Raw genomic sequence first — 22,232 nt, forward strand, 5'->3', positions numbered from 1 at the left:
TGGTAGTTCCCGTTGTTTTTGGTGTCTGCCCCCAGTGGCTAAGTTTGGTTCAGTGGGTTGTGTAGGCTTTCTGATAGAGGGGACTAGTGCCTATGTTCTGGTGGATGAGGCTGGATCTTGTCTTTCTAGTGGGTGGGGTTGTGTTCCTGTCTTGCTAGTTGTTTGGCATAGGGTGTCCAGCACTGTAGTTTGCTGGTCGTTGAGTGGAGATGGGTCTTAGCATTGAGATGGAGATCTCTGGGAGATTTTCACTGTTTAATATTACATGGAGCCGGGAGATATCTGGTGGACCAATGTCCTGAACTCAGCTCTCCCACCTATGAGGCTCAGGCCTGATACCCAGATGGAGCACCAAGACCCTGTCAGCCACATGACTCAGAAGAAAAGGGAGAAATAAAAGAAAGAAAAAGAATTACATTATTAAAACTAAAAAAGTATTATTAAAAAAATTTTTAAGTAAAAAAAAATGAGAGCAACCAAACCAATAAACAAATCCACCAATGATAAGAAGTGCTAAATCTATGCTAAGATAAACATAAAAATCAGAAACTACTGTTTGCATACAGCAAACCCCAAGTCTACAGTTGCTCCCCAAGTCCACCACCTCAATTTTGGCATGATTTGTTGTCTATTCAGTTATTCCACAGATGCAGGGTACATCAAGTTGCTTGTGGGGATATAATCCGCTGCTCCTGAGGCTGCATGGAGAAATTTCCCTTTCTCTTCTTTGTTTGCACAGCTCCTAGGGTTCAGCATTGGATTTGGCCCTGCTTCTGCATGTAGGTCACCTGACGGCATCTGTTTTTCGCCCAGAATGGAGGGGGTTAAAGAAGCGGCTGATTAGTGGGCTCTGGCTCACTCAGGCTGGGGGGAGGGAGGGGTACGGAATGTGGAGTGAGCCTGTGAGGGCAGAGGCCGGTGTGCCGTTGCAACAGCCGTTGCAACATGCTGTGTGTTCTCCTGGAGAAATTGTCCCTGGATCACAGGACCCTGGCAGTGGTGGGTTGCACAGGCTCCAGGGGGGAGGTGTGGATAGTGACCTATGATTGCACACAGGATTCTTGGTGGCTGTAGCAGCAGCCTTAGCATTTCATGTCTCACTCTCTCCTGAACTGCAAGGTTTCTACTGAGAAATCTAGAATCTTATAGAGTTTCTCTTGTATGGAATGAATCACTTTTCTCTTGGTGAATTCAAAATTCTCTTTGTCTTTGATTATTTACAGTTTGATTGTAATGTGTCTTGGTGAAATTCAGTTTGAGTTGAACCTCTTTGGGCACCTTTGACCTTCATGTTCCTGGATATCCATAAATAGCTCTTTCAAGATTTGGAATGTTTTCAGCCATTATTTCTTTAAGTAAGCTTTACATCTCTTTCTTGCTCTCTTCTTCTTCTGAGCTTCTCATAATCTGTATATTAGTTCCCTCATGGTGTCTGATGAATCCTGTAGGCTATCTTTGATCCTTTCTCTCTTTGTTGTCCTCTGACACGATAATTTCAAATGACCTGTCTTTGAGTTCACAGATTTTTCTTCTGCATGATGAAGTCTATTTTTGGTGTTCTCTGTGGAATTTTTCTTTATTCGATGTTTTCTTCAGCTCTAGAATTTCTCTTTGTTTCTTTTTCATTATTTCTATTTCTTTATTGAAATTCTAATTTTGTTCATATATGGTTTTCCTGATTTTGCTGAGTTATCTGTGTTCTCTTGTAGCTCACCAGCTTCCTTAAAACAACTGTTTTGAATTTTTGTCAGACAATTCATAGTTCTTCATTTCTTTGGGGTCAGTTATTGGAATATTATTATGTTCCTTTAGTAGTATCATGTTTTCTTGATTTTCCATTAACCTTGAAGTCCTGTGTTGCTGTTTTCACATTTGAAGCTGTAGTCACCTCCCACAGTTCTTACTGACTGGCTATAGGAGAGAAACACCTTCACCAGTCAGCCCAGCTATGGATTTTGAGGCACTTTCAGACCATTTCTATGGATGCACCAATTCTGTACTTCTTGTTCCCTCTTAGGAGGAGGGAATTCCTAAGATTTTATGTCTCTCTTGATCCCACAATACCAGGCAAGGTGCTGAGAGCCTCCTGTTTGTTTACCATAGTGCAGTTCCCTGAAATGCTCAAGGTTGTGTGCCTTCTCCCAATTTTGCAGAGTTGAGATGGCCATTGGCATGTTTTCTCAAGCCGTCTGCAGAGGATCATACTTGCCATCTGTGGGATCAAGCAATGGGAGCCGGCCACAGGGGAGGCTGAATAGAGCTGTGTTTGGGGAATTCCTGTGGGCCACTTGGGGGAGGGAGTGTTCTGAAGGTGAGACACACCAAGTGACTCATGGGTGTGCCTCCTGTTGCAGTCTGTGAAGCTGACAATAGGATCTATGGCCCATTATTGCATTCTGAGCCCTGGTTGTTGTGAGTCCCCACTTCTTCTCCCTGCACCCAAACTCTTCCACCTACCTCAGTATTCTGGGTGGGGCAAGAAAGAAGTGGACTTCTTGCTGAGGAAGCCATGAGTTCACTCACTATGTTTTCACTCTCCCTTGTGGGAGAAATTGTGTTGAGGGGATCTCTCTTGGCACTGAGCTGTGCTGCCTTGGGGGAAGGGTGATGTGGGTCAGGTGAAACTGTGCTTCTTACCCTCTTCAGTGTGTCTATTCTTGGATTTTTTTTGCTCCATTGGTGTGCTGGAACTTCTCTGGATTCCAGGACTTCCACAAAGGTACTCTTATGCTGGGGTGATTATGAAAATCTATACCTCTGTGGGAAGAGGATGGTAGAAAGGATGGTATTCCACCATCTTGCTGAATGTGATATCAATGGTAGGTTTTTGTAGATGAACTTGTCAAATTGAGGAAGTTCCCATGTTCCTACTTTGCTGAATGGGCATTGGATTTTGTTCAATCCAACTTCTGCATATATACATATATATATATATATATATATATTCATTCATATATATTCATATATATTCATTCAATTATCTTCTTCAGACTGTTGACAGGATAGATTACATCAATTGATTTTCAAATTCTGAACCACTTTTGCATACTTGAATAAATTCAAGACCAGCATGTAGGTCTGGCCCAGGCTCCTACAAAGTCACTGCTTTTGCCCTGGGTCCCGGTGCAAATGAGACCGTGTGTTCATCCTCCAATATTGGAGTCTCTGTTTCCCCCACTCTTCTGGAGCTCCTGCAAACAGGACCTGGTGGCCTTCAAAGCCAAATGCTCTTAGGGCTCCTCATCCTGTAGCCAGACACCCAGCCTGGGGAGCATGACATGGGGTTCAAAACTCACACTCCCATGGGAGAATTTCTGTGACATAATTATTCTCCAGTTTCTGGGTCACCCACCAGGGGGTATGAGATTTGATTATATTGTGAGTGCACCCCTCCTACCATCTCATTGTGATTTATTCTTTGTCTTCGGTAGGTTCCAGTCTTCTTTATTGTTGATTGTTCAGTTTGTTGTGATTTTGATGTTCTCGTGGGAGGAGGTGAACTCAAAATCTTCTACTCCACCATCTTGTCTTCTGAAACAGAGTCATGCCAGACACCCCTGCCAGCATGGCACTGTGAGCTGTGTGGTAATAAAAATTTTATTTTGATTGCATACAAAAACTCTATACTTTTACTTTACCATCACATGTTTTTGATGTCACGATTTATATTGTTTTACTTAGTGTACCCATTATCAAATTATTTAGCTAAAGTTATTTTAAATTTATTTTTGTGTGTGTGTCTTTTAACCTTTACACTCGAGTTAAATGTGATTTACACACTGCCATTAAAGTTTTGGAGTATTTTCAGTTTGACTATATGCTTACATTTACCAGTGAGTTTTATACTTTTACAGGTTTACATGTTACTAATTAGCATCATTTTGGTTCAGCTTGAAGACTCCCTTTAGGATTTCTTGTAAAGGCAGGTTTAGTGGTGATTAATTACCTCATTTTTTGTTTGGCTGGCAAAGTTTTATCTCTCCTTTATATGCAAAGGACAGCTTTGCTGAGTAAAGTATTCTTGGAAGGCTTTTTTTTTTCTTTCAGCATTTTGAATACATCATTCTCTCTCCTGACCTGCAAGGTTTCTACTGAGAAACCCAGTCTTATGGAGTTTCTTTTGTAGGGAATGAGTCACTTTTCTCTTGGTAAATTCAAAATCTCACATGTTCATGATATATGCACTGTTCTTATAAATTATAGTATTTGATTTACTACTATTTTATTGAGGATTTTGCCTTTGTGTTAATGAAAGATATTGATGTGTATTTTTCTTATAATGCTTTTGCCTGGTCTTGGTATTAGGACAAGGCTGGCCTCATAAAATGAGTTAGGAAGTATTCTGCCTTGTTCTATCTCCTGGAGTAGCTTTTACAGAACTGGTATAATTCCTTCTTCAAATATTTGTTAGAATTCAATGGCCAACCCATCTTGGCCTGTGGTTTTCTGCTTTGGAAGGTATTAATCATTAATTCAACTCCTTTAATAAATAGAAGCCTATTCAGATTGTCTATTTCTTCTTGTGGGAGTATTGGATAATTGCGTCTTTTTAGGAATTGGTCAGGGTTATCAAGTTTGTGGGCATAGAGTTGTTCATTATATACTGTTACCCTTTCAGTGCCTATGGGATGTGTAGTGATCTCTTCTCTTTCATTTCTTATATTAACAACTTATATCTTCTTTTTTTCTTAGCTATCCTGGATAGAATCTTGTCAATTATATTGGTCTTTTCAAAGTATTTGCTTTTGGTTTTCAGATTTTCTCCAACGATTTCTTATGATGCCTTTTTACAGTAAATTTTAAACTGAGAATCAGAAAGGTTAGATTTTTCACCAAATTAAGAAACAATATTGCAACTCTTCAGGCCTTGTGTTACATCTCAATGCCTGAATATTAATTTCCAAACATAAATTTCCTTTGAGGCTAGGTCCATATTGCAATATTCTGATGAATAACAACATGAAATGACTTGTTATTTCTCCTGTACAGTCAGGGCAATTTGGCAGTTTATTTAATGAAATTAGCTATTTAGTGCTGGGCTTTCATAGTGGAGGCTGAGAACATAGCAGTCCTAATCCTCATTATCATTGTTAGTTTAAATATTAGTCTAAATATTGGTTGAGCACATGTCTGTTAGCAATTGAACACATTTTATACCACTATACCTTCAGAACTTTCCTAGAATGTAGATATTCTTGTTCCCATTTTACAATGAAGAAACGGAAGGGTCAAGAAGTTGACTTGTCCCAAATTGAGTGACAAACCTAACTTTGCTAGATTTTCTCCTTTTGATATTGTGTCAGTGACTAATCCTCAGTTTCTTATTCAATAAAATGGGAACGTTCCTATATGATCTGCCTCTTCTGTTCTTAGGTTAAATAGAACATACTGCTTCACTGTCTGTGTGGATCAAAGGAGATCACACATGTAAGGCAATTTGGGCATCAGTTGAACAGAGTAAAATGCTCAACAAATCATATTAATTCTAGTCAGTACTATGGTTATGAGTAGGTCCACTACTGTAAAAATTTCCAGACTGTGGTCGACTGATGGTGAAAAATACACTGCATTTCTATGGAGGATAAGCTTTCTTTTAAAAACGTTCTTTTTTTTTTTTAAATGTTCTTTAAAATGCATCTTGATAGTAGTGACATCAACAAAAATGTCAGAGTAGGGAATTCCAAAGGACCATCCCTCTACAAAAACACTGGTAAAATCAATGTCAAAATCAACTGTTCAGATGTCTGGAAAACAGTCAAAGGTTTATAGCAACAAATCAAATGCTTAAACAAGAAAAAAGTGACTAAAACCTGGTAGGAGTGCATTGTGACATTTTAACTTACTTTCGTCCCACCCCACCTCCCGGGTTTGATGTCAACCCATGTTCCCAGTGTGGTTTCCTGGTGCTGGTGAAAGCAGCAGATCCTTGTTCTCAAAGAATTGTGATTGTCCATTTGGAAATGTCTGGTGGATCCCTGAAGGTCTAATGCAATGGACTTACCTTTTTTTCACCTAATTCAGATCTCTCTCATGTCAGAGAAGTGACCTCAGGGAGAGTGTTCCTCAAAAACCTTTACATGCAAATTGTGATAGTTAATATTTTTTGTCAACATGCCTGGCTATGGTGCCCAGTTGTTTGGCCAAACACCAGTCTGGATGTTGCTGTGAAGATATTTTTAGATGTGATTAATATTTACAGTTAGTAGACTTGGAGTAAAGCAGATTACTCCTCATTATTTGGGTGGGTATCAGCCAAGGTGAAGCTCTAAGGACAAAGTCTAAGGTTTCCTGAACAAGCTTTTTTTCTTCCTCAAGTCTGCTGCATAGAAATCCTGCCTGAGTTTCCTACCTGATGGCCTTTCCTGCAGATTTCAGACTCAAGACTGTAAAATCATCTTTCACCTGAATTTTCAGCCTGCTGTTCTGTCTTACAAGTTATATGCTTCAATTCCTTATACTAAATTCTTCTCTCTCTCTCTTCTCTCTTCCCTTATGTATGTGCAGTGTGTGTGTGTGTGTGTGTGTGTATAAACAAGAAATGAAGGTGAACACATAGTTGTAATCTGCCTAGGTAAGTGTTGAAGTTGTGCCCAAATGCACACACATAGCCTACCTGAAAAGACTGAGTTGTTTTTTTTTTTAATCCAGACATTTAAAGGGTTCTCTGTGAAAACACTGGCTAATGAAATAAAAGCTAATGAACAAATAAATGAACTAATAAAAGCTAATGAACAAAGGTAATGAGATAGAGTCATCAATGACCACATATGGCAAAGGATAGAGTCTCTCAAAAATAATTTTTAAAAGTCCATAAAAATACAAACAACAATAAACTCAAGAAAGGGAGGAGAATCTCATTTCCAGAGTTGCCTCTTTATAACATTCCAAATGTAGTTTTCAACAAAAATTTCAAAGCATGAGAAGAGATAAGAACCTATGTACTGTCAACTGAAAAACAATTGCACAAGCTAACAGTTGAGAAATATGTTTTATTCAGTAGACATAATGAGGACTTCAGCCTGGGAGACAGCCTCTCAGCAATCAGGGACAACTCCAGCAAGGTAAGGAAGGAGCCGGGATATATAGGAGTTTCTGCCAAAAATCACTAGGTAGTTGGAAGGAAAAACCAGACATCTCAAGTTAATGAATTAGGCACTTTTCTATGTATGGGAAGATGCAAGAGTTGGGGCTCATTGAAGTCATTCCTTTGATGTGCACCTTAACTGTCTAGGGGCAGTATCTTGTTTTCTCCATCCTGAATCCCCTCAGGGTACACCTTCAGGGTGGGGGGCATCTGCAGTGGCTGATGGCTTGATGGCTGCAACACCCTTTGTTTACTGATATGGCAGGTGACATTCTTTGTCCACAGTACAATTTACAAAATAAATAATTAGTGGAAACGGTCCCTGAGGAAGAACAGGTATTGGAACTACTAGAAAAGGCATTTAAATACCTGCTTTAAATATGCTCAAAAAGATAAAGGGAACTATAAATAAAGAATTAAAGGAAATCAGGAGAACAATGTCTCACAAAATAGAAAATTGTAATAAATAGATTGAAACTGTGAAAAGTCATCAATAAAATTCTGGAGCTGGAATGTCAGATAACAAATGAAAAATTCACTACATCACAGAAATTAACTAAAATAGATTGTAGGCCTAAATGTAAAACTGTAAAACTCATAGAAGATAACGTAAGAAAAAAAGTCTAGAAGACTTTGGATACAGCAGTGACTTTTTAGATACAACAGCAAAGGCACAATCCATTAAAAACAATTGATAAGTTGGACCTAATTAAAATTTAAAACATCTTATCTGCAATAGACACTATCAGGAGAATGATAACACAAACCATGGACTGAGAGAATATATTTACAAAAGCATATCCGATAAAGGACTGTTATACAAAATATACAAACACTTAAAACCCAACAATAAAAACCCAAAAAACTCAATCAAAAAAATTGGCCAAAGACCTTCACAAACATCTCACCTCAGAAGATATGCAGATGGAAAATAAAGGTAAGAAGAGATGCTCCACATCATATGTTATCAGGAAAATTCCAATTAAAACAATGAAATACCACTACACACCTATTAGAATGGACAAAATCTGGAATACTGACAAGAACAAATGCTGGTGAGAATGTACAGCAACGGGACTTCTCATTCATTGCTGGTGGAAATACAAATGGTATAGCCAACTTTTGAAGACAGTTTGGCAATCTCTTATGAAACTAAACACACTCTAACATATTATCCAGGAATCACACCCCTTGGTATTTACCCAAAAAATTTTAAAACTTATGTCCACAAAAAATCATGCACATGTATGTTCATAGCAGCTTTATTCATGTTTGCCAAAATTTGAAGGCAACCTCCAAGTTCAACCTTCAGTAGGTATAATGAAAACATAAACTGTGGTACATCCAGACAATGGAATATTATTCAGTGCTTAAAAGAAATGAAGTGTCAAGCCATGAGAAGACAATGAGGAACCTTAAATGCATATTACTAAGTGAAAGAAACCAATCTAAAAAAGCTACACACCTGTAAGATTTCAGCTTCACAATATTTTGGAAAAGGCAAAACTATGGAGACAATAAGAAGATCAGTGGTTTCTAGGGTTTCAGGTGGGGAGGCATGAATAGGTGGAACACAGAGGAATTTTAGGGCAGTGAAAACTCTCTATATTGTTCTATAATGATGGATACATGTCATTTATACATTTTTCCAAACCTATAGAATGCACAGTACCGAGTGAACCTTCATATAAACTATGGACTTTGGGTGCTTATGATGGATGTGACAATGTGAGTTCACCAACCGTAACAGATGTGTCACTCTGGTGAGGCATGTTGATAATGCGGGAAGCTATGCATATGTAGAGGCAGGGAGTAATTGGGAAATTTTTATACTTTTCTCTTAATTTTGCTGTGAAACCAAAATTGCTCCTAAAAATAAATAAACATGCACACCACACACACACACACAGGAACACATAACAGGAGCCACACAGGTAATTTTAAACGTTCTTGTGGCCACATTAAGAAAAGTAAAAAGAGGTGAAATAATTATTTTTTAAAATTCAGTAGAGGTTTTCAACAGCAGATTTAAAATCACAGAAGAATCAGTAAATTTGAAGGCCAGGCACTTGAGATCATCCATTCTGACTCTCAGAAGGAGAAAATAATGAAGCAAAATGAAAAGAGACCAAGAGAACTATGGTGTGCCATCTTTAGAGCCAATGCATGCATCACAGAAATCCCAGAAGGAGGAGAGAGAGAAAGTGGCAGAAAGAATATTTGAAGAAATAATGGAAAGAGCTGTATTTTGTACACTATTGAAGCTAAGTAGGCATTAAATAATTTGTCCTAGCAAATTGACCCTCAGCCCTGGTACCATCCAGACCTGCTGTCTACGTGAACAGCTTCCCCAAGAGCAGAAAAGAGAGAAGAGTCATCAAGGGAAAATTAGACAAATCAAAGTCCTCTGAGCAACTGATAAAACAACTGTTGATAAATAGAATATCAAAAGTAATATTGTAGATCTGAAAATACAGTCAACTAAAACACAATCTAATTGACATATATAGAACACTCCAGTCAATAACAGGCAGAATACATTTTTTTCAAGTACCTACAGAACATTCACCAACATAGACCTTTATCCTGGGCCATGAAACAAACCTTAACAAGTTGAAAAAAAATGATATCATTCCTACAGAGCGGGTCCTCTGACCATAATGGAACAACATGGGAAATCAATAATGGAAAGACAACAGGAAAAATCTCTGAACACATTGAAATGAAACAACATATTTATAAATAGTCCATGAGTCAAGAAGGAGATCATAAAGGAAATAAAATATACATGGAACAGAATAAAAATGAAGTCGCTGGAACAGTGATGACAGGGAAATTTATAGCACTAAATGCTTATATTAGAAAAGAGAAAAGGTCTCAAGTAAACGTTTCTATCCCAAGAAACTAGGAAAAAAGAGAAAAATAAACCAAAAGAAATCGCAAGAAAGGAAATAATCAACACCAGAATGGAAATCAAATTGAAAATAGGAAAACAACAGAGACTATCAAAGAAATTATTCATTTTTCAAAACTGTCACTGAAATTGACAACCCTCTAGCAAGACTGACAAAAATACCAGAGAGATGACACAAATCACCAGTGCCAGGAGTTAAACAGAGGATATGGTTCCAGAGTCTGCAGCTATTACAAAGTATAATATGGGAATACTATGAATATGCTCATAAACTCAACAATTTAGAAGGAAAGGACCAATTCCTCGAAAACCAAAAAGTATCAAAACTCAAAGAAGAGTAAATAAATAATCTGAATAGCACTAAACCTATTCAAGAAAAAAAAAACTTGAATTTTTAATTTAAAAAAAATTCCAAAAAAATTTTCCATGCCCAGATGATTTAAATAGAAAATTATATGAATCAGTTAAAGAAGTCACACCTCTGTCAAAAATTAAAAGGAGGAAAATCTTCCCAACTCATTTGATGAGGCCAATATTAACCAGACACGAAAACTAGACAAAGACAATACCAAAAAAGCCATTATGTATCAAACCCCTCATGAATATAAGCACAAAAATTGTTAACAAAATATTAGCAAGACAAATCTAACACTGTATAAAAAAATTATACATCATGACCAAGTGAGAGTTTTTCCAGGTTTGCAGTGTTGTTTCAACATTCAAAAAATCAATTAATGTAGTCCACAAGGGCTAAACAAGAAAAATAATGATTACATCCAGGAACAGAGAAGATTATTGACAAAATCCAACACCAATTCATGATAACAAATTTTCAGAACATTAGGGATAGTGATGAATTACCTAAGCTTGGTAAAGAACATCGACAAAAACCCTACAGCTAACTTCATACTTAATAGTGAGAGACTGAATGGTTACCACTAAGATTGGGAACAAGGAAAGGATGACCAACCTCTCCACTCTTATTCAAAAAAAGGAAGTTCTAGCCCTTAAAATAAGTAAGATAAGAAAAAGAAATGAAAAACATATAGACGGGAAATGAAGAAATAAAACTGTCCATATCTGCACATGACACTGCCTACATAGAATATAGCAAGAAAACTACAAAAAAGAACCTAAACAAAAAACAAAAAAAACAAAACAAAACAAAACAAAAAACACACTCCCAAGCACCCACAAAACCCCAAAGCAAAAAACAAAAATTGAGTTAAATCATGTCTGTGGATACAAAATCAGCACTCAAAAGTCAATTGTGGCTTGGAGCCTAGGCTAGCACTTCCTGGTCAAGAGCCCTCAGAACCCTCAGAACTTAGATAGGATTGTAACTGGTCCCAGTGGCCCTGCTCCCTGCCCCACACCTTTGCCTCTGTTCCAGGGCACTGCACAGGGTGGGCGGGACAGAGCCAAGAGGGTGTGAGGGGTTCCTGCCTCTCCCTGGGGCAGTCACCTGGGGTCCAGGGCTGCTGGTCCTGTGGCGGTGACCTCATGGCACATCTGGTCGGGCCCCCAGCGCCTGGGAAGCCCAGCACCAGCCAGAGCAGCTATGTCTGGGGTGGTGTCCAGAAGTGGCTGCAGGGTCATTCCTCCGCATTCAGGGGGATGCAACCAGGTGGAGATGACCTGCTGGGAAAAGTATAGCTAAGAGGAAATGCACTGCCTTCCTCCACATTTGTGCCAGTGACTCGGAACTTATGCTCCGGGCATTGTGGTGTAGCAAAATGAAATGCAAGGAATCAAAAGTAAGGTAATTGAAGGCAGTGAAGTTGAAATAAAACATAAACATCATCAGAAAGACCCACTGGAGAAAGCAAAGGATGGAAAATAAAATAAAGCAGTGTTTTATCATATGTATTTCAGCAGGCCTTTTGAAATTTAGAAAACATGACTAGTTTTTCTTTAGAGGACTGCTCTTTTTACTGCCACTTCAATCAAACCAACCAGCCCCTAGATGTCAGCTGTTTGCTATTCTTGATTTTACTTGGGAACATATTGTTAAATATCTTCCAACTAGGAATGAGAAGAAAAAAAACACATAACAGAATTTTACAGGTTCTTTTTGTTTGTTTGTTTTCTTTTCTTTTTTCTTGCATCTCACTAGCATTCATCTTTTATTTTTGGTAAACATTTCCATGCTATCCTACTTCCTGGAGTCTTGTACTTTTTGGCATTAGGTTTACTAAATACCACATCTGCCGATTTAGTCAAATTATTTCCTTTACTTATGGCTTTTTCTATTATAGAGTTTTCCTGAGTTTGTACAAATTATTACCTGAATCTCTCCAAAACTGCCAAGCTTCCATTTAATCGTCAAAAATGATTTTATTTCTTCACAGTCATTTGAATTTATATTTCAGTCCTTGCTTATCTTTTGGGAGATGCAGCTATCTACCAAAGCCTGAAGGCACAGAATGTTTATTCTTTTCAATGTCCTTTCTACTTCAATGTTCAGTTACTGTCTGTCATTTTTCATGATGATGATTTTATCTGTGGCTTTTATAACCTCTTGGTCAGAAGTCATTACCTTGGTACAGGCTATTAGGATAACTTCCTATATGAATGAGACTATCCTATATTTTCCCTTTCATTCTGCTAGTTACACTGTGAGCTCTAAACAAGTATTCCTGACCAAGCTAGTATCTGTTTTCTTGGTACCCGGTTGCCATTTGCACTACTTCAAGTAACCATCCTTTTACTTAAAGTACACATTCCAGCCTACACTGAGATGAACATTCCCTGGTTGTATTTTCTCAATAGTTTTCTCATTGCTGCAGTTTATTGGTTTGATTGCCACAAGCTTAATTTGGGAGATACCGCATTACCTGTAGATCCACTTATCAACTGGAAATGCTTCATCATTCCACTTACAATTCATAATCTTGAGCAAACTGAAAAGCCTACACCCAAAATAATTTATTATATGCCGTTCATATTTCAATAAAGCTGGGAAAAATTAATTTGTTAATATGTTGTCATGTTAAAACTAATCAAAATTTACAACTACAATAAGAATCATACTTTTACAAACAGGAAAGAATGACAACTGAGACGTGAAAAAATGGAACTGAAGCTTCCTCTCCCCTAATTTTCATAACTTTTCAGAATTTACCTTTTGGGGCTATGATATTATTTGTTAAATAGTGATTTTAAAAGCAAAACAAAATACTTCCAGTGTTTATACCTGCTCAGTAACACTTTATATTACAAATATTAGTTTGTTATTAACACTAAAGTGAAAAGAATTAACCTTTTGGCCATGTTGATGTTTCTGTTACCCAAAACACTGCTAGTTGCAAACTGTTCTGTAAATCTGAGATTCACTGCCATCTTTAAAATATGACCTTAAATAAACATTTTTATCAAGGTTAAAAAATAATTGCATTTCTATACGCTAAAAATGATTGGAGAAAACCAAAATTAAACCCACATTACCTTTTAAAATCACTCCAAAAAAATGAAACACTTACCTATACACTTGATAAAACATATGCAGGATCCACATGATGACAATCATAACATATTGACAAATGACACTAAAGAAGACCTAAACAGAGAGACCTACCGTGTTCATGGATTGGAAGGTTCTACTAGAAAAGAGGTCAAGGCTCTCCAAACAGACTTATAGGTTTAATGTGATTCCTATCGAAATCTCAGGAAGGATGTTTTGTAGATATAGATGAATCTATTCTAAAATCTATATGGAAATTCAGAGGCCCAAGGACAGCTAAAATAATCTTGATTAAGAGTAAAGTAGGTGTTATATTAAGACTTACTATTTAACAACAGTAATCCAGACAGTGTGATACTTGCTGAGGGATAGATACACATGTGAGTGGAATAGATAGAGAGTCCAGAAATAGAACCACACAAATACACTGAATTGAGAAGAGTACAAAAGGAATCCAATGGAAGAAGGATAGCCTTTTCAATAAATGATTCTAGAGCAATCAGACATCCATAGGCTCAAGAAATGAATCTGGACCTAAACTTCACACATTATATAAAAGTTAATTCAAAATAGAATATGGATATAAAAGTAAAACATAAAACAATAAAAATATTTCAAATACATAGAAAAATCTTTGAGGTCTAGGGCTAGGAAAAGAGTTCTTAGGCTTGACACCAAAAGCATGATACATAAAAGGAAAAATGATAAATTGAACCTCATCAAAATGAAAAACTTTTGCTCTGAGAAAACTCATGTGAATATGATGAAAAGACAAGCTACAGACTGGGAGAAAATATTTGCAAGCCACATATTTGAAGAAGGATTAGTATTTAGAGTACATAAAGAATTCTTTAAAAAACAAAGTTAAAAAATAAACCCAATAGAAAATAGACAAAAGATATGAATGGCTATTTCATTGTAGAAGATATAAAATGGCAAACACACACACACACACACACGAAAATATATTACGCACCGTTAGCAATGAGAAAAGCAAATGAAAATGACAAGGAGATAGCCCTACACACTTATCGGACTGGCCAAAATAAAAACTAGTGACAATCCAAACACTGGTAAAGATGAGGATAATCTGGATTGCTTGTTCTCGTACATTTTCCATAGGAGTGTAAAATGATACCGCCACTCTGCAATACAGGTTGGCTGTTTCTTCAAAACTAATTATGCAATTTCCAGGGGTCCTAGCAATTTTATTCTCGGGCATTTACCCCAGAAAAATAAAGGTTTATGGTTACACAAAAATCTGTTATACAAATGTTCATAGCAGTGTTATTTGTAATAGCCCCAAACTAGAAACAACCCAGATGTCCTTCAACAGGTGAATGGTTAAACAAACTGTGATACATCTATTTCACAGTGTACTACTCAGAAATAAAAAAGAACAAACTCCTGATACACTCAACAACTTGGATTAATCTTCAGGGAATTATGCTGAAGGAAAAGAAGAAAAAGACAACTCCAAAGATTACATTCTGTATGATTTCATTATTGTATCATTTTTGAAATGAGGACATTTTAGAAACGTAGAACATATTTGTAGCTGCCAGGTTAAGGGGTTTAAGGTTGGTAGGGTGGGGAAATGTGTGTCATTATCGAAGAATCATAGGTGGAATCCTTGTGATGAAGGAACACTTCAGTATGTTAATTGTGGTGTTGGATACAAAAACCTACACATGTGATAAGATTGTATAGCACAAAGTACACACACACACATGCACAAACGAGTACAACTGGGAAATTTGAATAAGATCAGTGGACTGCACCCATATCAATTGGTGACGTTGTACTGTAGTTTTACAAAATCTTCTCGGTATTACTTCTTCCAACTGCATGTGAATTTACAACTGTTGCAATAAAATCTCAAAATAAAAAATAGAAAGGCAAGAATCAAAGTAAAAGCAGGACCAAGTTGAAGTAGAGGTGGTGAATGTGGATTGAAAAACAGGATAATAATAAAAGGGAAGGGGACTTCCCTGGTGGTGCAGTGGTTAAGAATCCACCTAACACACCATTGTGAAGCAATTATACTCCAATAAATTTGTAAAATAATAATAATAATAATAAAATAAAATAAATTTTAAAAAGAAGAATCCGCCTGCCAATGCAGGGGACACGGGTTTGAACCCTGGTCTGGGAATATCCCACATGCTGCAGAGCAACTAAGTCCATGTGCCACAACTGGCCACATCTACTGAGCCTGCATTCTAGAGCCCACGAGACACAACTACTGAGCCCGTGTGCCACGACTACTGAAGCCTTGCTCCTAGAGACCATGCTCAGCAACAGGAGAAGCCCGCGCACCGCAATGAAGAGTGGCCCCACTCGCTGCAACTAGAGAGGGCCCGCACGCAACAACAAAGACCCAATTGAGCCAAAAATAAATAAATACATAAATTTTTTTTAAAAAAGAGGGAAGGATTCTTGTAATGCATGGTGCATTTTCATAGTACTTCGCATTTAAACAGGCTTAGGTGGATAACTGTCTCTATCACTGTCTGGGTATATAATGCTGAGTGAATGAATTAACCTCTCTGATCCTCAGTTATCTCATCTGTAAATGTGAGTAGTAATATTATATTACTCCCTCTGTGAAGCTGTTCCTGACCACCCGGATTACATGGTTCTTCTCTGTGTTCTGAGAGTCCCTAGCTCACTCCTGCCACGGCTCTCATCACATTTATTTTTCAAATATTTAATTTGTGGCTGTCTGATTACTAGACTATGAGCTATTCAAACACTGTTTCCCTGCAAGAATCATCCCTGTGTCTCCAGATCCTGCCTGACCCAGTGCCTGGAGCCTGGTACCCAGCAGATGAGTGATGGTGAAACATGCTACTCACCCAAAACACTATAGCTATTATTATAGGTTCAATTTGTTCATAAGAAATAATATATTGAAAATGAGTGAACATAGAAAGTCTCTGCTTAAATTTATGTTCATGAGAATGGGGTTGGGGGTGGTAGTGGTTGGTGATGGCTTATATCCCCATATTTTGTCCAGAATACTCTGATACCATTGTATTCTCCACATTTTCCCCTTCATAAACCTAAATACAAAATGACTGATGAACAGAGTTGGGCTTCAATAAATACTTGTTTGGGGCTTCCCTGGTGGCGCAGTGGTTGAGAGTCCACCTGCCGATGCAGGGGAAATGGGTTTGTGCCCCAGTCTGGGAAGATCCCACATGCCGTGGAGCGGCTGGGCCCGTGAGCCATGGCCGCTGGGCCTGTGCGTCCAGAGCCTGTGCTCCGCAACGGGAGAGGCCACAACAGTGAGAGGCCCACATACTGCAAAAAATAAATAAATAAATAAATAAATAAATAAATAAATAAATAAATAAATAAATACTTGTTTGATGAATATAACACTGCCATCAGGTTACTTTAGTTCTTCAGTGAGTGGTTGTAGATGTCACTCGGCTTACAGCAGCATAATCAAGGACATGACCTCAGTGGTCAGTGACCTTGGATGAGTGCAGGTGAGCTCTTTCACACTCAAAACGAAACTTTGCTCTTTGTCTTGCTCCTGCTTCTTTGGCCACAACTTCTGTGTGTGTTTTCTTACAGGGTCCCCTTCCCCTGTGTCCTTTCTTTGCACTTCCACTGCTTTTCTTTTTATATGTTTGTCTGCCCCAAGTGATTGTGAGATCCCAGATGCCAAGGACTAGGATCTATTCTTCTTTCATTTCCCACTTCTAGAATATCCCTGGAACATGGTGGGCATAACTATTTGCTTACATTACAAAGAGAAATTTATCTTTGTGATGGCTCTGATAGAAGGAATACCTCATTTTTTCTGTAAATTCTAATGTAGATATTATCTGTGTAGGTCCTAGGTGCTAGAGAGACTCCTGTATTGAGTTGTGAATATGTTGCATGGCTACAACTTTGACCTTTTTTGGCCATCTCACACAGAGAGAATCACAGTTTTCAGTACCCAGAATAGCTTAGGGCCGCATATACCAGGCTTTGGTAATTTAAAATCCACTTTCACTCATAAGTAACTGCAAAACCTTTCTGCTCAGAAAAACTGTGCTTTGTTTTAGCAATGTACAATGTCATTACAGATGACTTCCCAGGTCAACCGTAGGCTTATTGAAGACAGTGACCACAATGCATTACTCTTATGTACCTCAGACATCCAGTTAAGTGGATGTAGGCACATTGTAGGTACTCAAGCAGCACCGATTGACTCACTTATCTGGGCTTTCTGTTTGTCTTTAAAAATTGACCCTTTGGAGATTCTCCTTCCAGGAATGGTGGTGTGAGGAGTTTGCACAATTCATGCTCACAGAACACAAGTAAAAGCCTGGGCAAAATTATTGAAAACAACCATTTCATGGCACTGACAGACAATAACCTGAGAAGTGTTTCTTTATGAAATACTGCTACTGTGTTGGGTAAGAAGGTGACTTTGTGGCCTTTTTCCTGGGGGTGGTCTCATCCTTACACTCCAGCTCAGAAGGTAAAAATCCACACCTTTACTGTATAGAGGTGGTGTACTCAATCTGGGGATGTTGGCAGGCCAGATAGAAATTTTACAGGGAGAGTTTGGAAGTGAAGAGTCATGAAAGGGCCAAGAAGTTAAATTCTCCACCCCTCTGACTGCTAAAATATGCATGCATGTGGGAAACCACAGGGAGCCAGGCAAAAACTGAAAGTCTGGGACAGCTTGTGAGAGGTGGATGTTGCTGTGCATTTGGATGTATTCCTCAACCCTCACGCCATTTGTGAGGCAGAAAGAGATGATCTTATGGCTTGAGTAGGGTTGCAAGATTTAGCAAATAAAAATAGAGAATGCCCAGTTAAATTTGAATTTTAAAGATATTAAAATATTATTCACTGCTTATCTGAAATCCAAATTTAATGGGTCATCTGGTATATTAATCTGGCAACCTAGGATTGAGCTGTATGAACATAAACCCTATCCAGATGATTGGCTGAATACAAAACTACACAGGTGAAGGGGAGACTGTCAAGTAGAAATATCACTGCCCACACAGGATGTGGGAGACAGTTTTAGCAGTATGAGCCCAGGTGAGGTCACGATAATTATCCATTACTACAAAACAAAAAAAGCCAACAACGTTCAGAAAAACAAAACAAAGTCACTAGAACATATTATCTAGAACGTTCATCTTTCAAAAAATTAACTAGAATAGTGAAAAAAACTGGAAGGTATAATCCATTGTCAAGAAAATAAATGAGTCAATAGAATCTGACTGTGTGAGACTAGATTTTGAATTTAGCAGATAGCATCTTCAATGCAGTTATTACAAATATGTCAAACCAATTTAAGAAATAAATGTTTAAAAAATCAAGGAAAACAATTGTGGATGTGGGTCAAAAATCGGGAATATCAACAAAGAAATAAAAACCTATGAGAGAAAAACAATTGAAATTCTAGAGGTGCACGGTGTAATAACTGAAATGAAAAAAAAAACACTAGATTTGCTCAGGAGCATAACTGCGATGGCAAAAGAAACAATCACAATCACTTTGCTGTACACCTGAAACTGACACAACATTGTAAATCCACTATACTTCAATAAAACAAACAGACAAACAAAAGAAACAATCACAAAACTTGAAGATAGATCAACAGAAACTATTCAATCTGAAGAACAGAGATTAAAGAGTGAACAAGGCCTCAGAGATCTGTTGGAAAATATCAGACATCCCAACATATGTGCAATTGTAATACAGGAAGGACAGGAGGAACAGAAGGGGCAGAAGAGGTTTTTTGAAAAAAAATGGCCAAAAAATTCCCAAATTTGGTAAAAGGATTAAATTACTGATCAAGGAAACTAAATAACTCTAAACAGGAGAAACAAAGAAAAGCACAAGCTGAAAGCCAAAGCATGAGAGGAAAATTTGAAAGCATCAATAGAAAGATAACACATCAGAGAAACAGAAAATTGAAAAGCCTTGTGAAGGAAACAAGTTTGGAATGATGAAGGAACCAAGTCTGGAATGATGAAGGAACAGTTAAATATCAGTGTGGCTAGATTGTACTGAATGAGGGGAGAGGTTGAAGAGGTAGGCAGAAGCCAGAAAGTGTAGGGTTTGGCAGGCCGCACTAAGGAGAATGGATCTCATTCAAAGGAAAATGGGAATTCCTTGTAGAATGGTGGTAGTAATAGCTGCCCTCAGGATATATTTTGAATATAGAATCAAGAGGACTTGTTGATGGATATTAGTAAAAAACAAACAATATACAACAAACCCAAGAGATCTGTTTCAGACATGTTGAGTCAACCAAACAGGGAAGTCGGGTAGGTTAGACAAGTCTGGGCCTCAAGATATACATTTGGATGGATTCCATGTTTTGATTCTTTACCACAGTTCATCTATTTTGCCTACTTTTCTGATTCCTAAGGTACATACATGCTTCGTGTATTTGTCTAGAGTCTTTAGTTGTAATCAGCAGGAGAGATAGGCAGTACTGGGCTTACTCCATGGTAGCCAGAAGCAGAATCTCCTCATGGGAGTTTATGGAGGATAAAGCTCAATTGTAAGTTGTGTCAAGCTGGTGGTCTGAATACAGTTTTGGATTCTAGATTCTATCTGAAGTTATAAAATACTAAGATGGTGAGTGGATTATTTTAAATTAGTGTGCCCTAAAACTCACTAAATCCTTCCTGGATTCCACTGAAGGTCAGAACCTAGGAGCAGTGACTCAAACATGGGAAAAAAAGATATAATCTGAGTGAATGACTAAACCAAACCCAAAACCAGGCATTGGACAGAAGTGCCTTCAGAGGCAGGCAGGTGGTACACTCTCCCCGCAGTGGGAATCAGAGATTCCTCCCCACAATGGTGAACAATGGCATGTTGTGGCTCCTGCTCCTGTTAGCTGAGAAACTTCAGACACAAGTCCTCATGCCTGGGTGTTCCCCTGTGGAATGAAATGAATAGAATTGTCACACTGGCTTCATAGATACTAGAGCATGTGCATATACATTAGCTTATAGATGTGTATCTCTACTTCTCATGATGCATAATGGATTATATTGATTAACTGGTTTTCTGTAGCGTCCTCTGATAGGCACTCAGCCCAGATCACAATATTCTTCTGATGGGCAACTAGACTGGCACAGAGAACTTCTTCCTGGTGAACACCAATGATTATTACTTTAAGCCTAAAAGCAAATATAAAACATATAAATTAACAGGGACTGGAAAGCACCCTTGTGACCTCATCAGAGAAACTAGGAATTTAAGTGTCCAGCGATCCACCCATGCCTGCATGATATTATGACTCCATCTATCTATTATCCATCCAAAAACTATGCTTTGAGATCCTCTATAGGCCATGAACTGAACTACAGTCCACATGGCACTAAAAAGCTTCAGCATCATCCTATGAGGGACCCTTTGAAAGGACTTTTTCCCTAATTTTGAAATTCTGATCCTCTGTGGTCTCTTCTGGGCCCATTGCCTCCTTTGAGTTTTCTGTGACATATTTGTCTCCAGCTCATAAACAAAAGATTTCAGATGCAAACAGGCTTTTTACACATCTTTCCAGGTGGTAAATCACTGGGCTTCCTCCTACTGACCAAGAGCAAATAACTAGAAAGTCCCTAGTACCACATGACCTAAGAGCCACATATCCACGTGAATGTTGCTTTTCAACTCATATGCATCCTGGAGCAGGAAGTGCAACATCTAAAGCCGTGTTCAAAAAGGTACAATTTGGGGTTCCGTTTTTTTTTTTTTTTTTTTTTGAAGCATAGGTTAAGTCTGCTGCTGTATTGAACAACCGTCTCACCATCAATTTGCTCATTCGGTTTATCACTAGGTAAATTCCAGCCTGATTTATCTGAAGAGAGGATATGTTTGCTTTTTCTGTTCCTAAGCTGTTTGGAAGAGGGCTGCACTTTCTTTTAGATGAAGTTTGTTTAGTGTAGAGTTTTCTCTAAATAAATAGTTGTAAATAATTGTAGATAAGACTCTGAACCTAATGCAACGTCAGAGTAAGCCTTGGTGGACATCCACATGCCAAAAAAAAAAATCTAGACACAGACTTTACAACTTTCACAAGAATTAACTTTAAATGGATCACAGACCTAAATGTAAAATGCAAATCTATAAAACTCCTAGAAGACAACGTAGGAGAAAATCTAGGTGACTTTGGGTTGGCAATGAATGATTTTTAAAAAACAACACCAAAAGCACAACCCACAAAAGAAAAAATTGATAAATTGGACTTTGTTAAAATTAAATATTTCTGTTCTGTGAAGGACACTGTTCAGAGAATGAAGTGACAAGCCACAGACTGGGAGAAAATATTTGTAAAAAATATGTGATAAAGGACTGGTATTCCAAAATATACAAAGAACTCTTAAAACTCAAAAATGAAGAAACAACACGATTTTAAAATGGGCAAAAGATCTGAATACACACCTCACCAAATAAGATGTACAGATGGCAAATAAGCCTACGAAATGACATTCAGTATCATGTATCATTAGGGAACTACAAATTAAGACGACAGTGAGATACCACTACACACCTATTTGAATGGCTAAATCCAACACACTGAATATATCAAATGGTGGTTGAAGATGTGGGTTAACAGGAACTCTCATTCATTGCTGGTGGCAATGCAAAATGGTACAGACACTTTGGAAGACAGTTTGGCAGTTTCTTACAACATTAAACATCCACTTACCATATGATCCAAAAGTTGTGCTCCTCGATATTTACTCAAATGAGTTTAAAATTTTGTCCACACAAGAACCCGCACATGA

The 22,232-nt window shown here is 37.9% G+C and overlaps 1 pseudogene across 1 annotated transcript; it reads left to right on the top strand.

Annotated features, from left to right (window-relative positions):
• Positions 1-7,005: 7,005 nt before the first annotated feature.
• LOC308609417 (putative G-protein coupled receptor 160) lies at positions 7,006-12,954 on the top strand (annotated as a pseudogene). Its single transcript has 2 exons — positions 7,006-7,061; positions 12,115-12,954. The product of its transcript is annotated as a putative G-protein coupled receptor 160 (transcript).
• The last annotated feature ends 9,278 nt before the right edge of the window (positions 12,955-22,232 follow it).

This window comes from Mesoplodon bidens, assembly GCF_964165515.1.
Source record: "Mesoplodon bidens genome assembly, chromosome: X".
Lineage (NCBI taxonomy): Eukaryota > Metazoa > Chordata > Mammalia > Artiodactyla > Ziphiidae > Mesoplodon > Mesoplodon bidens.